Source organism: Schistocerca piceifrons, chromosome 4 (genome assembly GCF_021461385.2).
Source record: "Schistocerca piceifrons isolate TAMUIC-IGC-003096 chromosome 4, iqSchPice1.1, whole genome shotgun sequence".
NCBI classification, from domain to species: domain Eukaryota; kingdom Metazoa; phylum Arthropoda; class Insecta; order Orthoptera; family Acrididae; genus Schistocerca; species Schistocerca piceifrons.
The window spans coordinates 156,342,249-156,364,358 of NC_060141.1; positions in this window are offsets into that span (position 1 = coordinate 156,342,249).

Here is a 22,110-nt window from a genome sequence, read left to right on the forward strand (position 1 = left end):
CGTCGAACTGTTCATGCAGATGGTTATTGTCTTGCAAACGTCCCAATCTGTTGACTCAGGGGTCGAGACGTGGCTGCACGATCGTTACTGCCATGCGAATAAGATGCCTGTCATCTCGAGTGCTAGTGATACGAGGCCGTTGGTATCCAGCACGGCGTTCCGTATTACCCTCCTGAACCCACGGATTCCATATTCTGCTAACAGTCATTGGATCTCGACCAACGCGAGCAGTAATGTCGCGATACGATAAACCGCAATCGCGATAGGCTACAATCCGACCTTTATCATTGTCGGTAACGTGATGGTACGCATTTCTCCTCCTTACACGAGGCATCACAACAACGTTTCACCAGGAAACGCCGGTCAACTGCTGTTTGTGTATGAGAAATCGGTTGGAAACTTGTAGGTGTCGCCATCTTCGTGGTGTAGCAATTTTAATGGCCAGTAGTGTATTTTAGTGGCCAATAAAATGAAATAACCAGTCACAATGTAGCGCGAGAGAAACCACCTTCACCGTGCTGAAAAGTATCCAAATAATGTGAATTGTTTACGCCATTTTCAAAACGATTTATCCAAAAAAAATACGTATAGGGTGTAACTTGCAATAATCCCACATCCAAAATTCCTCAGCAAAACACACACACAAACATTCGTCAAAATTTGTGCCTAAACATCACTGTAGTCTCTTAGTGTTCAACACTATTTCCATGTTTATATAGATACATAACACATGTGGCTAAAAAATAACACCCTAGGCTTGTAGATGACAGTCCATTTTCAGGCCCTTACTTGAATTTTCAAATTAAATAATTCCACAAGTAAATTTTTCAAGCCTGGTAATGTCTACAAGGGGCGTGAAGAGCGTAAGATGGAGTGTAGCGGCTGTTAAGATCACTGAGATGCTGCGTACTAGCGTCCGACTGAGTTTCAAAAGGGCATCATCACGTGGCACCGTTTGGCTGGTTTTCCTAATCGTGAAATAATCAAATTTACAGGGCATCGGAAGTGACGGTGGCCCAGTGTTGGACTGCCTGGTAACGTGAAGGCAAGCACACTAATTGTCAGGATTCCTTTCGACCACGAGTTTAGCAATATCACGGTCCTAAACTACCCCCAATGACTACCACCGGACTTTATCGTGGCTACCTGCGGAGAGGTCCCGGAGAGGTCCCATTCTTACAAAGTTTTGGAGAGTCGCAGCGATGTTACTCCTGGCGTTTTGGTCATACGGTATGACTTCAGGTCGCGGCTGGCAGTGGTTGACGGAACCCAGCATAATGATGCGTCTCGGGCGTCTTCCGGTTTTCGGTGTGACCTCTCATGCGACAGTATCGTGGTGCTGTTTTCAGCAGGACAATGCTCGTCCACACACGACACGTGTGTCTGTTAACGGTCTGTGCCACGCTGATATACTCCTGTGGCCAAGAAGATCGTCAGATCTGTTCCCGAACATGTGTGGGTCCAGATCGGACATTACAGTGCCAGTATGAAGGATATCAATGCAAATTTACAACTGTTGTGAGTCAGCCTGCCTCCGGTGACAACAGAACAGCTTCATGACACACTACCCAACCGAATCAGAGCATGCATTCAGGCCACAATGGTTTCCACATCATACGGATAGGCAGACTCACACTGCGACTTTCTTTGTAAATTTGACAAGATTTTCTAATCACTGAAATAATACCACCTGCCCTTTCAACCTGCCAACTTTCTTTTGTTTCCTCCTTCGTTTTTGGGTGCTTTACGTTCTGGTGACGCATGACGCAGTGTGTATGTAAGCTGACTTCAAAAAGTAAATTCACGTTATTATGGCAGGCCAAGTAACTTTTATTGAATGCTGTACTGTACTTAAAAGTCAGAGATAAACTATATGACACTATTTTTCAACATAGTCATCAAGTCTCAAACAACGAACGGAACATTCTAACAATCGATACGGTACTGCTGTGCCTGTGTTATTTCAGAAGTACGATGCACTGCGGCGACTACAGCCGTTGTGCAATACAGAAAATGTATTCATTGTTGCGATATGAACAACCATAAGCAGTACAATGGAATGAAAACAACGAAAGTTTCTGCGGACCGGGACCCGAACCTGGAGTCCCCGCTTCTCGCGAGTAGTCGCATTACCATTAGGCTATCCGAGAAGGACTCACAGCCAGAGTTAAACTTCCACATGTCGTCAATCGTTTATCTAAAAACTGCACTCTTATATCCATTTTCTATATTGCCGTGCAGGAGAGAGAGTTTAACTGAAAGTGCCTTGCCCGGTGTCGACGGATACATATGATATTGCAGTGCCTTTGTTGTTTTAGAAGTGCGATACAATTGATCCTTAGGATATGCATGAATGTCCGAAGAACAGTCACTGCAACTACTACAACCGTTATGAAATGCATGTTCGATTCCTTGGGAATGATTATGCCCTACGACCCTTATGTAACCCAGGGGAAAAAGAAGGGCAGCACAGTTCTTAATGTCATCTGTCTTTTTATTACATTGCAGATCTGGATTTGAACTGAAAGTGCGGCTATCACCAGTGCGTTATACGTAATCACGTAGACTTAACGCAATTGTAACGACACACATTCCGATCTAACTGAGGCATCTAGAGGTATGTCCGAGGGAATATTGCTTTGCACTTCTGAAACAACACAGTCACTGCATATCATATATTTATCACATCCTATTTATCCGTCAAAGTCGCTTGCCGGCCAAGTGACTTTCAGTTAAAATGTCTTCCTTGCACGGGAATATACATAAAGTATATACGGGTGCAGGGTGTAGGCATATGATTGACGACGTATGGAAGTTTGGGTTTGGCCGTGAGTAGCCCTCGGATAGCCTAATGGTAAGGCAACCGCTCGAGACAAGCAGGAAATCCGGGTTCGAGTCCCAAACTGGCACGAATTTCCATTGTCATTATTCCTTTATACACCTAATGATTGTCCATATTCACAACTTCGAATACATTTCATGCATTCTAAAAATCGCTGAGTCCCTCAACAACAGAAATCTCTCCTTTGCAACTGAGCCACTCGAGCCGGCCGCTGTGGCCGAGCGGTTCTAGGTGCTTCAGTCCGGGACCGCGCTGCTGCTACGGTCGCAGGTTCGAATCCTGCCTCGGGCATGGATGTGTGTGATATCCTTAGGTTAGTTAGGTTTAAGTAGTTCTAAGTTCTAGGGGACTGATGACCTCAGATGTTAAGTCCCATAGTGCTCAGAGCCATTTGAACCATTTTTTGAGCCACTCGAGAAACTTTCTGTCAACGCCCTGGTCGCTGGAAACATCTCTCTTTCCGCAGATGTTCTTTCAACTTGATGAAAAGATGGAATATTGCACCATTTCACCAGGGATGATCGCAGCATTGCATTTAGTCCATACAACACCAGAAATTCAAATCTGTGTGCAGTTAAGGCGTTTCACACACAGAATCGACTGTCCCGCGTGCTTCAACTCTGGATTCCTTTTCCAGTCAGCAACCCATTTCACTGGCACACTGTGACGCTCCTGCTATCCGTACTGCAGCAGAACTGTCCGCAGGAAGCCTGGAACATGGACTCTCTTTTGAGAATGAGCCACTCTTTTTGCGCAGTTCTCTTAGCGAAGGACGACATGGGTAATCCACGTTTCGAAGCCCATATAGGCCTACATACACTTTTGTTGTTGACGATCTGTGCACAGGTACACGTAGAGCGCTATTTACGGACGAACGGCACTGTAATCTGGGGTGAATCGCGGTCTGCTACGGTGACTTCTGATGTGAAGTGCGACTTTGGAGAGTGCTGTAAGGAAGTTGCGGAAAATTTTTGAGTAGCACTTGGTGTCACTGATGCAGCCCACTCTCAGAGCATGCGCTGGTGCCAAAGACGGAAGATCGCCGCCAGCTGCGCTGATTGCACACAGTGCCGACACGTTTCCCACTTAGGGAGCTTATTTACAGGCGAGCACTCTGCACCGCCGCTTTTTGCGCCATTACTTTAATTGACAGAGACTTTTACGACGGGTATCGTAATACGCCGCTGCTCAGCTCGACACCGAGCGTGGCTGTAATTGCACGCTGCTTCGCTACAGGCTGATGCCTGCATAGGAGAAGGGGAGTACTCGGCGTAAACTCTGTTGTACTGGAATTCTTATATCTTGTAACAGTCTTCGGTGCACTAATGCGTATGCGTTAACTCCGTATACTAACGATTACTGAAATAAATATTAAAGTGGTAAAAGTACAGTTTACAGATCCTGCAAAATTTCCCGGTAAAATAAGAATTTATAATTCGCAAGAAAACTGTTTTAATGACTGAATATTCCGAGAGCTAAGTGAGAGCCCTATAGTTATTTCATAGGCAGAACGGCTCTTTCTCTCTCTCTCTCTCTCTCTCTCTCTCTCTCTCTGTCTCTGTCTGTCTGTCTGTCTGTCTGCCTCTCTCTCTCACTCTCTCGCACACACACACACACACACACACACACACACACACATACACATACTAATTTCCACCGAACCAATCTCTGCTCGAAATTCGTTAACACACTCTACCTCAAGGCACCGAGGCGACAATGTGAAAGAATAACAGCAGTTTCGTTGGTAAGAGGACGAAAGAATGAAACGTGCAGCTCCTGATCACACAGTTGTTGCGCCAATGTCAGTTACCCTGTACTAAAGCCGAGCCATTCTAGTCCACTTTTTGCAAATGGGAGAGATATGGAGTAGGGGAGGCAATTATTCAGGTGTGGATGTTAAATCCTATAGACCCTTTCAAAGCAATCGAGAGAAATAGAACAGACAAATACCAATTTCATTCTCTGCTGGCTCCCTCATCGCCAATAACAACACAAAGACGACGCAACATCTAACATTGAAGCACGTGACATGAAAGCAGCCGAAGTGCTATCAGAACGAAGAGATTGAATCACTTCGCGAGCTATAAGATATAAGAAACTTTTAAAATTCATGTTTTCGAAATAGTAATACAAAAAGACTGAAACTGCTTAGTTGATATCTCTGACCACTTCGATACAGCGAATCTGCATCACGTATCGCCGAATACGGAAATGATACTTGACCTTTCACTATGACTAAGCGAAAATCTTCGGTTAAGGTTGGTAAGACGCTTACGGATCTGAAAATAAACAAGTTTGCTAATAATACTTGTTATGTTGGTGTACACCGGACGCGTCACACAGGTCACCGGCTTCACAGTCTTACACACATCATCAGATACGCACGTTAACATTAGGTTTTCATATTATTTGTCTCCGCTTCTTTGCCCCAGAAATAAATTTAAAACTGCCACAATCTTCCAGTTCCAAACAAGGTTTCCGGGAGGTCTCCTCAGCTGTAAGGCAACTGCTGGAAATGGAAACCATTTCCCAAATAACCCCAGTCGGGTACCCAGCTCCCAGCTTGCTAGGTTTTGGCAGAAAAAGAAAGAGATAAAGGAAGTCTACAAAGAGTCGGATCTCAAACAGTCTGCTCAATCTTTCAGAGTTCAGAATGAAGACTATTGTTTTATAAAATTACAGACTAACAGCCACAGTAAAACTTTTAGTTTTTTCTAGTAATCAATGTAATATGTTCTCGTATTTTAAAAAGCACTGTGAGGCAATCTCATAATTTCATTCAGACATTTATAAGAAGCAGATCATAGTTAATGTATAAAATTATGGATTAAAATATTTTTTAAAAATTGTTTTCAGTATAGCAGAACCTCACATGTCAATAATAAATCTAAAACATTCCTGAACAAATTGAGAGAAAATCACGTAGTTACAGTGAGGACTTCCTGAGAACCTTACCGTCAATGATGTTGGCTGGTGATTTTAAGACCAAATTTAGCTTACGATCTGGTCGAGAGAACTTCTCATACGTGGTCACTGTATTCGGATAACTTTAGGTTGTCATTCAACTGTTATCACTCCAAAGCTTTCTGCGTGCAAACACTCGAAAAGTCAACTAATCTGCCGAGACCAAAGTGTTCGTTGCTTCCAAGTTTTCTTATTTACTACTACTCAGTATTAACGTAATTGACGATGTGGCATTCGCCGTTTATCATAAGGGAAGTGCTCCTTGCTTCCCTTTCAGGATTCTTATGTTTCAATATCTACACTACTGGCCATTAAAATTGCTACACCACGAAGATGACGTGCTACAGACGCGAAATTTAACCGGCAGGAAGAAGATGCTGTGATATGCAAATGATTACCTTTCCAGAGCATTCACACAAGGTTGGGGCCGGTGGCGACACCTACAACGTGCTGACATGAGGAAAGTTTCCAACCGATTTGCCATACACAAACAGCAGTTGACCGGCGTTGCCTGGTGAAACGTTGTTGTGATGGCTCGTGTAAGGAGAAGAAATGCTTACCATCACGTTTGCGACTTTGATAAAGGTCGGATTGTAGCCTATCGCGATTGCGGTTTATCGTATCGCGACACTGCTGCTCGCGTTGGTCGAGATCCAATGACTGTTAGCAGAATATAGAATCGGTGGGTTCAGGAGGGTAATATGGAACGCCATGCTGGATTCCAACGGCCTCCTATCACTAGCACTCGAGATGACAGGCATCTTATCCGCATGGCTGTAACGCATCGTGCAGCCACGTCTCGATCCCTGAGTCAACAGATGGGGACGTTCGCAAGACAACAACCATCTGCACGAACAGTTCGACGACGTTTGCACCAGCATCGATTATCAGGTCGGAGACCACGGCTGGGGTTACCCTTGACGCTGCATCCAGACAGGAGCGCCTGTGACGGTGTACTCAACTACGAACCTGGGTGCACGAATGGCAAAACGGCATTTTTTTTAGATCAATCCAGGTTCTGTTTACTGCATCATGATGGTCGCATCCGTGTTTGCCGACATCGCGGGGAGCGCACTTTGGAAGCGTGTATTCGTCATCGCCATACTGGCGTATCACCGTGCGTGATGGTATGGGGTGCCATTGGTTACACGTCTCGGTCACCTGTTGTTCGCATTGACGGCACTTTGAACAGTGGACGTTACATTTCAGATGTGTTACGACCCGTGGCTCTACCCTCCATTCGATCCCTGCGAAACCCTACATTTCAGCAGGATTATGCACGATCGCATGTTGCAGGTCCTGTACAGACCTTTCTGGATACGGAAAATGTTCGACTGCTGTCCTGGCCAGCACAATCTCCAGATCTCTCACCAACTGAAAACGTCTGGTCAATGGTGGCTGAGCAAACTGGCTCGTCACAATACGCAAGTCACTACTCTTGATGAACTGTGGTATCGTGTTGAAGCTGCATGGGCAGCTGTACCTGTACACGCCATCCAAGCTCTGTTTGACTTAGTGCCCAGGCGTATCAAGGCCGTTACTACGGCCAGAGGTGGTTGTTCTGGGTACTGATTTCTCGGGATCTATGCAGCCAAATTGCGTGAAAAGTAATCACATATCAGTACTAGTAAAATATATTTGTCCAATGAATACCCGTTTATCATCTGCATTTCTTATTGGTGTAGCAGTTATAATGGCCAGTAATGTATTTAACAACCGTTCGTAGATAAGGTAAATGTACTCGTCTACAGCTGAGAGATCAACCATACAAATTTCTGCATGGAGGACCCTGCATCAGTTCCCGCATTTTCTGTATCACGTATATATTCCGTAAGCCACTGTACAGCACAGAATGGAGGGTACATCACGTCAATATTAGCCAAGTTTCTGTCTTACGCGATTCGTGCATGGAGCGAGGTGAAAATCAGTGTCTACATACGCCTTAATTTCTCTTATCTTATTGTCACGACCCACAAGCAGTTTCCTTATTGCGCCGCGATTTCGTGGCAGGAGCTTTTCCCGCAGCATTCAGCAGGTGTCTGCAAGGCTTCTGCAGTTCTCTCGCCCAGCGCGTGAGGGCGGTGGTATCAAGAGTTGTGCGGCTCCAGTACCTCTCGGAAGCGCCGAGCGAAGACCCGCAGTAACGAGAAGACGATGTGTCGTGGAGCTGGAGAGGCACCTGACACCTCAGCCGCTGAGTGGTGTTCGGCAGCTGACAATACGAGCATGCAGTCGCGAGGGGTGGAACTACGGGACACCCGGAAGTGCGTTTATTACTGCTCCCAGAGAGCACAGACAGGGGCGGTGTGGCTGTTCTGTGTGTGTGTGTGTGTGTGTGTGTGTGTGTGTGTGTGTGTGTTCAAAAAATGGCTCTGAGCACTATGGGACTTAACTACTGTGGTCATCAGTCCCCTAGAACTTAGAACTACTTAAACCTAACTAACCTAAGGACATCACACACATCCATGCCCGAGGCAGGATTCGAACCTGCGACCGTAGCAGTCTCGCGGTTCCGGACTGCGCGCCTAGAACCGCTAGACCACCGCGGCCGGCTCTGTGTGTGTGTCTGCGTGTCTTGTACACAGTGCTTCACAAGGGCCAGTGCAAGTTGTTTCTATGTCTGACCGTTATACGCCCGACCTTGTCTTACCGGAAATAGACCACATACTAGTGCTACATAGCGTATACGGGAAGCGCAGCAGGTCTGTCCGAAGTTGACCATGTTCTCACACTTCCTTTAATTGATTTGTGTGTGGCTGGTTACGACTGGTTGTGACTCTGCCGGGTAACAATATCGTGCTGTCCTCCTAGTATTACCGGGTGAATCAAATTTTGTTTTGTGTATTTAATGATGTGTTTTCATAGGAAATTGCTTAGGGATAAATTAGTAGTTGTACAGAAACCAGATAGCAGTTATAAGAGTCGAGGGACATGAAAGGGAAGCAGTGGTTGGGAAGGGAGTAAGACAGGGTCGTAGCCTCTTCCCGATGTTATTCAATCTGTATATTGAGCAAGCAGTAAAGGAAACAAAAGAAAAATTCGGGGTAGGTATTAAAATCCATGGAGAAGAAATAAAAACTTTGAGGTTCGCCGATGACATTGTAATTCTGTCAGAGACAGCAAAAGACTTGGAAGAGCAGTTGAATGGAATGGACAGTGTCTTGAAAGGAGGATATAAGATGAACATCAACAAAAGCATAACGAGGATAATGGAATGTAGTCGAATTAAGTCGGGTGATGCTGAGGGAATTAGATTAGGAAATGAGACACTTAAAGTAGTAAAGGAGTTTTGCTATTTGGGGAGCAAAATAACTGATGATGGTCGAAGTAGAGAGGATATAAAATGTAGGTTGGCAATGGCAACGAAAGTGTTTCTGAGGAAGAAAAATTTGTTAACATCGAGTATAGATTTACATGTCAGGAAGTCGTTTCTGAAAGTATTTGCATGGAGTGTAGCCATGTATGGAAGTGAAACATGGACGATAAATAGTTTGTACAAGAAGAGAATAGAAGCTTTCGAAATGTGGTGCTACAGAAGAATGCTGAAGATTAGATGGGTATATCACATAACTAATGAGGAAGTATTGAATAGGACTGGGGAGAAGAGAAGTTTGTGGCACAACTTGACCAGAAGAAGGGATCGGTCGGTAGGACATGTTCTGAGGCATCAAGGGATCACCAATTTAGTATTGGAGGGCAGCGTGGAGGGTAAAAATCGTAGAGGGAGACCAAGAGATGAATACACTAAGCAGATTCAGAAGGAGGTAGGTTGCAGTAGGTACTGGGAGATGAAGCAGCTTGCACAGGATAGAGTAGCATGGAGAGCTGCGTCAAACCAGTCTCAGGACTGAAGACCACAACAACAACAACGTATTTTTAAACTTCATGTTCACTTCAAATGGTTCAAATGGCTCTGAGCACTATAGGACTTAACAGCTGAGGTTATCAGTCCCCTAAACTTAGAATTACTTAAACCTAAATAACCTAAGGACATCTCAAATATCCATGCCCGAGGTAGGATTCGAACCTCCGACCGTAGCGGTCGCGCGATTCCAGACTGAAGCGCCTAGAACCGCTCTGCCACAACGACCGGCTATCAAAACAAGAATCGACCGCAACATGCGGGATGCACCGGCTCACAACGTATCTCTAACAAACGAAACTTTTCGTTCATGGTGCGTCTGGTTGCAGTGTAAACAAAATGTCCCGCAGGTGCCGGTGGTTTCTGCTCTTTTTATTAGAGATATGGTGGTGACGCGCGCTGAAAGCGTCGTAAATCTGTGTTTCAAAAGGAGCCTGAAGATCTTCTGTTCCTTTTCTTAGAGATAAGTATGGTGGTGATGCCCGCTGAAAATGTCTTCACTCTAGTTTTCAAAAGAGGTCTGAAGATTGTGGATTGTATCTCCGTAACAGTTTGCCGTTAAATAAAAGTAATTTTTGCTGCACATAAATGAAACAGCTTGTGTCTCATAATTCTTTATAAGATAAATGTACGGAAATTAGCTACAATAAGGGCGCGGTAAGCTGGCCGCCTCCCCTAAGTACTGATCGTTAAAAGTCGTCACTGTTCGGAACACATCGTGACGACTGTGGTCTGTTTTAGCGTTCTGCGAACCTCAGTGACCTAACAGTTGTGATACTATATTTGCGTTCTGATGTGCTGTCGGCTTCACTGTATGTGCGAATGATTTTGATTTATAATAGTATTTCTACTTACGTTTAAATTAACTATTGAATGTGAGACATCATCGTAAAAGTTTGATAAGCGTTTTAAACGCCAGTTTTCTTCTGCTCACTGCATTGTATTACAACAGCCTTAATTAAGTCAGTCTTTTTCGCTAAAAATAAATACAGCATTTGAAGATGACGGTAATCGGCACGGACGAATGCACGTTACTTCCGTGTCAAAATTTACGGGGCCAAACTGCTGAGGTCATCGGTCCCTGAGCTTTCCCACTACTTAATCTAATTTATACGAAATTAAGAACGCTAAGGACAACACACACACCGATGCCCGAGGGAGGACTCGAACCTCCGACGGGGTAGCTGCGCGGCCCGTGACAATACGCCGTAGACCGCGCGGCTACCCCGTGCGGCCGTCAAAGTTAATATCTCAGCAGCTGATCCCTAAGAGTCGCGCACGCCCGTGATTTCTCAGCCTTCGGAGAGAAACAAGAAAACATTCCCCCACTCACATCCTCTAACGCTGCAACGGCCACGCTACTTACCCCTCCTCCCCTGAGTTAAGCGGCCAATTTTATTTAGCTCACGGCCGAACTCAACAACGTCAACTGAAATTAAGCACATTTTAAAGTATTGCTGCCTCTGTACGTATTTTTGTTTGTTACTGAACAGAAAAACTACACTCGTAAGAAGCACTGAACAATAGTTGACTTTTTGGATTCGGCTGAGACCTGCTAGGGGTGATATAAAATCCGTCAGAGAACCCCAGAGCGCACGAATACTTGAGCATTAGGGCGGCATGCGTCCCGCGGGCTGCAGTTCGGCGTACACTGCTTTAGGCGCGTACCATAATGGGGTATTTATTTCTACCATGGTCGACTGCGCCTCTGTTTGTCTTTTTAATGTCTGTATTTTAGTTTGTCCTCTAACAACTAAGATGTCAGGGGACATTTAACTTCCCTACATTTCTACAGTCAGTTTGGTCGGCACTCGTGTTTTCTAACCAGCAGTGGTTTTCGCTCTTCCACTACCTGCATTTTCTCACATCTTCGGAAGGACTGGTTGTCATAATGTAGCACCTTAGTAAAAAGTTGATTTGTTCTCCGTTACTTCAACAAATTCTATATGTTTGTCCTCTCCTCTTGAGAACTCAATGCAGATTTTAGGCTTTTTCTGTAGTCTATGCTGTTTATCCTTTGGAACAAATGTCGTTCTGCTTGAGATTATGCTGAAAACGTTTCCTGAGCCATCTCTACTTGCACGGAATTTCATTACCGACGTCCTTTAATCCTCTTTATCTGCGACATTTTCATGCTGCACCGTATTCCGCTTCGGGGTTTTCTGCTATCGCTTACAAAACAGTTCCGCCTGCTACGTGATCTGCAGTTGTTACATGTGAAGGCGGTGCGTATATCGTCTGCCGCCGCCGCGCTTAGTTCAGCTTTCCACGTACTTCCTCCCGAGTCCCTGCTGAGCGAGGCATCTTGGTTGACCCCTGGTAGCCGACCGTTTGTAACGTCTCTGTCGTCCTCAGATGTACAGACCCAACCCCTGAGTGAGCAACCTGTCATTCGGGTACGCATTGTTGGCTGCGAATGACAGTTCTGTAAACATTAGGCTCGAAAGAGACCTGCATTATCGTAGTTAACAGACAGCGTTCAGTGAAAAACTCATCTAAAGTTTCATTTATGTTGCCTCTTTCCTGGGATTGACGGAATTTCATAGGAATGGATCGTCAACTTAGTTCGACTGCAGTTAGCTTGTTACTACACCTTCACATTCCCACAATACCATAGGGTATGGTACTACACGTATCTGTTTACGGTAAATAGCTGCATGTGAAACACGCATATTCTGCAGGCTGTGAATGAGCAGTAGCAGCAGCAGCAGCAGCAGCAGCAGTAGTAGTAGTAGTAGTAGTAGCTTTATTCATCCTGGATCTCTTTTTACAAGGATATAGGACATGTTTAGACCAATTTAAAATAAGCTAATTCGTATACGCATATATTTACAGACTTCTAGTTACACATAATCATTGGATTTACTCCTGATACAGAACAATTTTTTATAAATAACTTATTAAATAATGTAATGCCACACCGTTCACTCATATCTCACTATCAGTCACTGCACACACTATACACACATTGTTTCATAACACTTCACTCACTACACACACACACACACACACACACACACACACACACACACACACTGGTGATCTCTGGGCCATTTTCTGTTCCGCAACTTCACATTTGAGACCCTGAAAAACAAAAAAACCTGAGTCAGCGTCCCTCCATAATGAGTGAGATGTTGAGCTCAGAAAGAGGAAGATGTGATAGTATTGTGCAGGGCATAGGTTGGGGATAAGTATTTCTAGAAAGGAAAAAAGACGGAAAAAATATAAAGTGAAAGTGTTATGTGGAATGTTGGATGTTTTATGATCATTATTATTATTATTTATTTGTACAACATTTTTTTAGCAAACCCCTACTCTGTTTTTTCTAAGTAATCCTTTAATGTATGAAATGTATTGTATAACAGGTACGTTTTAGCTGCCTTTTTAAATAAGTGTATTTTTGCAATAAAATGTATTGTATAACAGGTACTTTTTAGCTGCCTTTTTAAATAAGTGTATTTTTGCAATTTCTTTAATCTCTTTTGGTAATTTATTGTACAGTTTTATTCCTTGGTAGAAAATGCTGTTTTGAGTTTTATGTTTATTTTTTCTTGGTAAATGGAAGTTGAGTCTATCTCTTGTTGCATGGTCTTGGACAGAGCTGTTTGTGCAGTAATTAACAGTGTTATTTTTTATGTGTATAACTGACTGGTAAATGTATTCACATCGAGCAGTTAAAATCCCCAAAGTTTTGAACAGATTTTTACAATGAGGTCGATTAGTATTTTTGGTTATTATTCTTATGGCTCATTTCTGGAGTTTAAAGATTGTGTTCATATTTTGTGCGTTTGTTCCCCAAAAAAGAATGCCATAGCTAAGAATTGTGTGTACATATGAACAATATGTAACTAAAAGACACTGCATGTTACACACTGATGATAGGATTCTAAGGGGATAACATGCTGATAACATTCTGTTTGCAAGTTGCTTTGTGTGTTCAAACCACTTCAACTGAGAATCAATATTCATTCCTAGAAATTTTGCATTTGTTACAGATTCTATAGAGGTGCCATCTACATTCAATTTAAAATTGTCATTTTTCCTCCTCAAACTGAAATTCGTGGCATTAGTTTTCTTTATGTTCAATGTCACTTTACTGCTTATTGACCAATCATAAACTTCCTTAGAGTTTCATTTGTATTCTCGGCTAGGAGTTCTCTTGTTTTCTCAGTAACTAGTCCATTATCCACTAAGAAAATGATGAAAAAGCTGTACCAGGAAAACAACTGACTTTGTAACGCTGTGCGTCGCTAGATTACGCTGCCTTTACTAGGAACTGTTAGGACCACCATACAGGAATCCTTGGAACACGGTATATTACTAAGCAAAACAAAATAAATTGTGAACAAACGCATAGTTTTCAGCGAGTATCAAATAAGTTGAACACTACTATTATTTCATAAACGGTTCTAAGATGCGGAACTAAGTTTCAAGCAAATGATACTGCACAATCTGGCAAGCCATTTGCTGCAGTGGTATCACTTATCTTTCTTTTTGTTCGCGATATAATTACAATTGTATCGTTCATTGCTACTAACGGCACTCCAGAAGCTCTGCACATCTCAAAGATATTAGTGTAGCAAGTCAATTCCCGCCTCAGGAAGTTGTGAGCTCAAGGGGAATGTGAACGTGATTGTGTCCATGTACCACACATTATGGAAAATTTTCCCCTATGAGTAGACCACAATAACAGTATTTCACTAAGAAGTTCTAAATTTAGCATTTGTGGTTAAATTCAGAATCCCAGAATGAGAAATTTGTGTATTCATTGTAATTTTGAAGAGGATTAATTTCCTTTTTGCCCAACTACCACATGTAGTTTAAAACAGCGTGAAGTAAAGTGATAACTAGCACCGAATATTTGACATCTCTTATGCCATATGAATTTGAGGCAGTAAACCATAACGTGCTTCTGTTTGTACGAATATTTCTTAACTAGCAACTACCGGTACTATGATTTTTGAATGGTACTATACACGAAGGTCGCCCAGAAAGTAAGGCACCGCACTTTTTTCTTCAACAATTCTTTATTGAACATAATGAAAATTAGACACGTGAAGGAATGGTGTTTTATCTACACACCCTATTTTTCCACGTCATCTCCATCCCGTTCTGTGGCCTACCTCCAGCACGAAACAAGGGCGTGTATGCCCTGTCGGTACCAATCCTTGTCCTGGTGGCGGAGACAGTTCAAGTTCACTGTGAAATTTGTGAGAAATAGCTCAGTAATTTTCTAAACAACAGTGCCAAGAGAGACCACAGTAGCCTGGCTATGGCCTGTTTACTGTTATTGCCCTGACGAGTCAAATCATTATGAGCACTCGCTTAAAAGCTTACTGGTCCATCTCTGGAACACAATGTAGTAGCGATTCTGCGTAAGATGTGTTCGAGAAGTCTTTGGTAGGTTTCCAGAGGTATGTGGCACAGGTTAGAGAATACCCGTGAATTACGGGACAGTGACTTGTGGGCGCGAATTTGGCAACCGACAGCGTCCTAGGTATCTCATCAGGTTCAGATCAGGCTAATTTGTTGACCAGTGTATCAACATGAGTCTATTACCAAGCTTCTCAAAGATCTGTATCATCATTTTGGCTTTGTGTAACGGACAGTAATCTTACTGGAAAACGTAATAGTGTTCACGTAATGCACAACTGCCATGGTGCCTTCGATTACTAGCACACGTCCCATGGAAGTTCAGGTAGACACTTCCCATAACTTAGTGACGTTCCTCCCATTCTGCGACCGTGGTAAGGTGCATATTTCGAGTAGCCGATCGCATGGATGAAGGCATACCCGGACACGATCATCGATCTGGTGATAGATTCATTCGACCAGGCGGCACGTTCCCATTGGCTTACTGTCCAGTCTCGATTACCCCGTGTCCACTGAAATAGTAACTTACGAAGTCATTGGATCAACAGTGGAACACGCAATGGTTGTCTGGTGCAGAGCACCTGTTCAAAAAACTCAATTGTGATCATTTCTTAGCTTTGGTTACTGATAATAACTCGATACCAGTGCCTATGAGTTTAATTTGTACACCACAGCACTGAAGATGATCACTATGTGATTGAAAATCAATTTTACTGTCAATAGACCATCAATACGCGACCGCTACGGTCGCAGGTTCGAATCCTGCCTCGGGCATGGGTGTGTGTGATGTCCTTAGGTTAGTTAGGTTTAAGTAGTTCTAAGTTTTAGGGGACTGATGACCTCAGAAGTTAAGTCCCATAGTGCTCAGAGCCATTTGAGCCATCAATATTACGGCCAACGCTGACGTTCCTTCTAATAACCGTGAAGAACCAGCTTCGAACAGAACGGACTGAAGGCGGAGGGTGAAGTGCACGGATTAAAACGAATGTAACATCACGACGTACTCTTTCCCCCTGACTGTTCAACTCGTCTCTCATTAGAAACAACTTAGTCGTTTAGACTCATAGTACGATTAGTATTATCTAAGGGTCTTCATAAGATGCAAACCAATGAGATTGGACTTCTGTTGCTTTTCTTGTAGATAGGAGAGACCTGTCTTTCTCTCAGCTTCTAGGGACAGTTTTGTTCGAAGGATCTACAGTATATTAAGAGGGGGTCAGTGGTATCATGTCCCAAATGTCCCAGTATTTTAGAGACAATATTTACAGTTACTTCTACATCACACTCCGCAAGCTGTTAACGATTTGTGGTGAAAGGTACTTCTGTTTTCTCCCTTCCCTTTCCCGCTCGCGGATGGCTCATGGAAAGAGTGCTTGTTGTCAGTAAGCCTCTGTATTAGTTCTAATTTCTCATATTTTCTGCCGGCCGCGGTGGTCTAGCGGTTCTGGCGCTGCAGTCCGGAACCGCGGGACTGCTACAGTCGCAGGTTCGAATCCTGCCTCGGGCATGGGTGTGTGTGATGTCCTTAGGTTACTTAGGTTTAAGTAGTTCTAAGTTCTAGGGGACTTATGACCTAAGATGTTGAGTCCCAAAGTGCTCAGAGCCATTTGAACCATCATATTTTCTCATCATGATCATTTCGTGAGATGTATGTGCGAGGTAGTAATAGGTTGTCCGACTCTTCCCGGAAAGTCCTCTCTCGAAATTTCAATAGTAAACCTCTCCGTCACGGACAACGAAGCTCTTGTATCGCCTGCCACTGGAGTTCGTTGATTATCTCCGTAAGGCTCTCGAACTGACTACACGAACCCGCGACGAAATGCGCCGCTCTTCTTTGGATCTTTCTGTACTTTTGTCAGTCCTGCCAGGTAATTATCCCAAACTGATGAACAATGCTTAAGAATCGGTCGAACAAGTGCCTTATAAGCCATTTCCTTTGTGTATGATTTACATTTCCTTAAGATTCTTGCTATGAGTCTCAGTCTGGCATATGCTTTTCCTACTCTTCATGTGGTCATTCCGCTTAAGGTCGTTCTAAATTGTTACTCCCAGATATTTTACACTAGATTTGTTTCAAGCAGTTTTGTCGTCAGTAGTGTAGTTGTACAGTAGCGAATTTCTTTCCCTGTGTATGCTTACTATGTTAGATTTACGTTCACGATCAACTGCCAGAGTCTGCATCATTCATCAATACTCTGCAAATCTGTATTTTCTTCTGACGACCCGAACATCTGCGAATAGCCTTAAAGAGCTTCCAACGCTTTTTACAAGATCTTTTATATAAACTGTAAGGAGCATCAGTCCTATCACACTTCTTTGGACTACTCTGGAAATTGCCTTTACATCTCTTGCTTTTTGTTCCGTTAAGAGCGACAGGTTGAGTTCCATCTACAAGGAAAACATGAATCCAGTCGCAAATCAGGTCCGAGGCTCGACAAGCTCGCATTCTTTTACACTAAACGGCATTGCGGGACGGTGCCAAATGCCTCCCATAAGTCAAGGAACAGGACACCAACCTTGTCGTTGTCCACACCGCTGTGGATCTCAGGGAGGAACAGAGTGAGGGGAGCTTCGCAAGATCTCTCCTTGCGAAATCCATGTTGATTTCTATAGAGGAGATTTTCGATCTACAAAAATGTCATAAATCTTGAGCATAAAATATGTTTCATGATTCTACAAGAGATTGACTTTAACGATATAAGCCTGTAATTATGTGGATCTTCCTGCTACCCTTCTTGAGATGATTTGTTCCTTTCTCCAGTTGCTAGGTACCCTTCGTTACTTCAGCGATGTACGGTAAAATGCTGCTAGAAGGAGAACAAGTTCTATCTCATAATCTGTGTAGAAACTTTCAGGTATCTCACCTGGTCCTGATATCTTCCTACTGCTAAGCGATTGTAGTTACTTCTTTGATTCCGCGATTGGCTATCAGAGCACTTGTCATATCAATATTCGTACGGTGGTTGGAAGCGAAAACCATGCTACGATCATCCGTGGTGAAACAATTTTGGAAGAGCGGATTCAGTATTTCGGCCTTCGCTCTGTTACGAGGGTGAGTGAAATGAAAACCTTAAATTTGTAATAACAAATCGAAATTTCGCGCCGTTATCCTGTAAGTTGGTAAGCGTGCTACAAACAGCGTGCAGAATGGCCTGTAGGTGGCAGCACAGTGCAGATGCACACATACCGTCGCAGTATCAGTATAAAGATGGCCGCCACACTTGCGACTTGCACCAGGGAAGAACATAGTGAAGGTGTGAAATCGATTAAAATTCATCTACGAATGAAGGTTCAGTACGGTGATGCATGTTTGTCACAGCAGGAATTTCGTAAACGGTGTGACTTCAGTGGAAGATGCTCCTCGTCCAGGTTAGGCACAACGAGTTGTGACTCCACAGAACATTGCAGCAGTTGAAGCCATAGTGAAGGAAAACCACCGAGTGACACTGAATGACATTGCAGCACGTTTACAGATTAGTCATGGGTCAGCACACCACATTGTGTATGATGTGCTCCAGTTTCACAAAGTGTCTGTAAGATGGGTGCCGCGGCAGCTGACTCCTGAAATGAGAGAACGACGTGTTGATGCTTGTGAAGAACTTCTTCGGCGCTTTGAACGAGAAGGTGATGGCTTCCTTGCAAGAATCGTTACTGGGGACGAAACCTGGGTTCACTTCCACCCACCGGAAACGAAGAGAGCGAGCAAGGAATGGCGCCACTCCTCATCGCCAAAACCAAAGATGTTTCGAACGGAACCATCAGCAGGGAAGGTTATGCTGACTCTCTTTTGGGACGAAAAAGGCTTAATTTTGGAGCATTACATGCCTAGAGGGACCACTGTCACCAGTGCATCATACACAGATCTCCTAAAAAAATCATTGCGGCCTGCAATCAAATCAAAGCGACGTGGATTTCTGTTAGCAGGTGCCCTTTTGCAAGATGACAATGCAAGGCCCCTCGCTGCTCGTGCAACAGTTGCAACAATCACAGACCTGCATTTTGAGTGTCTTCCTCATCCACCATACTCACCAGATCTTGCCGCAAGTGATTTCCATATGTTTGGACAACTCAGAGACGCAATGGGAGGAAAGAAGTTCCGTTCTGATGAAGAGGTACGCCACGTGGTGCATGAGTGGTTGCGCGGACTACCAAAAGAATTTTTTTCTAAATGAATTCATGCACTTTGTAAGAGCTGAAGGACTTGTATTGAAAAGCGATACAGCTTTGTACCACTTCTGCAAAATAAATAATATTTAAAAAAAATATTTAAGGTTTTCATTTGACTCATCCTTGTACCTTCCGTTTCGGTGCGTGTATGGTCAATGACTGACTTATTTGCGGTCTTTCCTTGGCCGTGGCTAAGATTTGAACAGCGGCACTCGCAGTCACCTGTTTTAGCACTGTGCTACGCCGTTCGGTAGGGGAAGCAGCGCGAAGGGTCTGTAAAGCACGGCCTCCCGGCTTCCAGTCTTGCCTGGCTGGCATGTCGAGCTGCGAGCCGACTGCTCGTTTAACGGTACCGACGCCGCCGTATACGCGGGGACTATTTGTCGGCGCATCCCATCGCCTAGCGCGCGCGGCGCAGCCAATATCGCCAGCTCCCCACCGCATCCCATCCCACACCCACTCCACCCTGCCGTGCCCCCATCCCGCCGCAGCGAACGCAGTTTTTATTTTTCCGCGGCGCAAGTTCCGCCTCTCGCCTCGCAGCCCGCTCCTCTCGCATTCGGCACACATCTCGGTTTTATCGCCAGTTCCGGAAGTATATAACCGAGTCGAGTAGCACTTCATTCGTCTTACGGCGCCCGCCCGCGCATCTGCCACTCAGTTTCTCCTCGGCGGGCCATACGCGGCTCGGTGCAACGACTCACCCACCGGAGAGATAGGCGCGTGCCGCGCGTGTGCGCGCGTGGGCGTGTGTGAGAAATGTGCGTAGGCGGCAGTCGGCCTTGTTGCCCTCGCCTAGGCACCGTAACCTGCCCGACGACACTGCGTGTCCTGCAAAACACGTATACATGCTCGTCGCGCCGTGGAAACTGGTCTGCACTGATTGTCGGTCCCCCTCCTTCCTGTAATCCCTCCCTCCTTTTCTTTCGTCCCAGCTACGTCCGAAACTGACAAGTTTGTTTTAATAGCAATTTGCATAACACGAGCCAAATCTGTCCTTCTGACGAATTTGTTTTATTGACTGTTACTGATGCTTCAAAATGAATATAAACAGTCTCGACCTGTCAGTAGGGCACGTTCGTGGGGTTCGTAACGCCTGATCCGTTCACCGCCACCGCCTACCAGCATGGTACGAGGTCTGGAGATGATCAGTAACTGACCGAAACAGCTAATGACAAAAATAAAGGTTTCTTGTGATAGAGACTGATTATATTCATTTTAAAGTAATAAGGAAAGCCTCTGTTCTTCACGATATTTCTGCAATACCCACCATTGCCACCATCAGGAAAGCAAATGGCTGTGTGTGTGTGTGTGTGTGTGTGTGGTTTGAGGTTTTCGGGCGCTAAACAGCGTGGTCATCAGCGCCCAGACGCATAGAAACGGGAACACATGCGGAGAAGGGACGAAGACGGACAGCGAACAAGGAGAACGGTTAAAAGGTACTGGCCTGACGCAGTTACAAATCCTCACATACAGAGGCAAGACAAGAGGAGAAGAAACGCACTAAAAAAGGAAAGGAAACACAAGGAAAAGAGAACAGAAATCGAAGTGAAACAAGTAGGTAATCGTGACTGGCGGACCTCTTACCTAAAGCCTGGGTGAACCAGTCACCCAGCAGCACATTAAAATCCTCTCCCTAAAATCCGAGGCAACAAATTGGACAGGACACAAAACCGTAAGACCTTAACCACAGTCGTTGCGTCGTCTTGCAAAATAGAGGGCAAATCCGGTGGCAAGGAAACCACCGCCCTCTGGTCAGAGAATAAAGGACAGTCAAGTAAAATGTGGCGGACAGTTATCTGGACGCCACAAGCACTACAGATTGGGGGGTCCTCCCGCCGGAGTAAAAAACCGTGCGTTAAGGGACTGTGCCCGATGCGGAGGCGGGTGAGGAGAACCTCATCCCGCCTGCATGACTGGTAGGATGTACGCCATGGCCGCGTGGTGGCCTTGACCAGACGCAGCTTATTTTCACCGACTGCCAGCCACTCCTCTTCCCACTGACGCATAACACGAAAACGCAAAAGGGAGGTAACAGCATGGAGGGGGACGGCACATTCAACAACGTGAGGGAGGGAACATGCATCTTTGGCAGCCACATCCGCCAGTTCGTTTCCCCTAATACCCACGTGCCCCGGCACCCAGCAGAAAGAAACCTCCTTACCCTGCCGTTGCAGGTGGAGTAGGGCATCATGGATGTTCTGGACGACCGTATCCGCTGGGTACAAGTGTTGCATGGTCTGAAGGGCACTCAGGGAGTCAGAACAGATGAGAAACTTAAGACTGGGAACACATCTCATCTGCTCTAATGCCCGCAAGATCGCAAACAATTCGGCATCAAAGATGGTAAACGCTGCAGGAAGCCGTAATTTGATGACTCGATCAGGGAAAACCACAGCACAACCTACAGAGTCCCCCTGTTTAGAGCCATCCGTAAATACTGGTACATGGTCAGGATGCTGGTTTAAAATATCGTAAAATAAGGAGGTAAAAACAAACGCCGGAGTGCAGCTCCTCTGGTACTCTGACAAGTCTAAAAGGACGCTGGGCCTCTGGAGCAACCAGGGAGGCAGGCGGGTAAAACCCTGGAGTTGGGGTGCCACACGCTCCACACCAAGGGACTCAAGCAAATGCTTGGCACGAATCCCAAATGGTCTCGTTGCCCTTGGACGACTGGAAAAGAGACGTTCCATAGGGGGTCGGGCAACAGTAGGGTATGCAGGGGAGGGAGGACAGGCAAGGAATTGACACACTCGTCGCACCATGAGGAGTTTCCGCCGGATGGCGAGCGGCGGTTCCCCTGCCTCAGCACACAGGCTGGGGATGGGACTGGTACGGAAGGCACCAGTAGCCAACCTGATACCCTCATGGTGTACTGCGTCAAGAATCTTCAGATACGAAG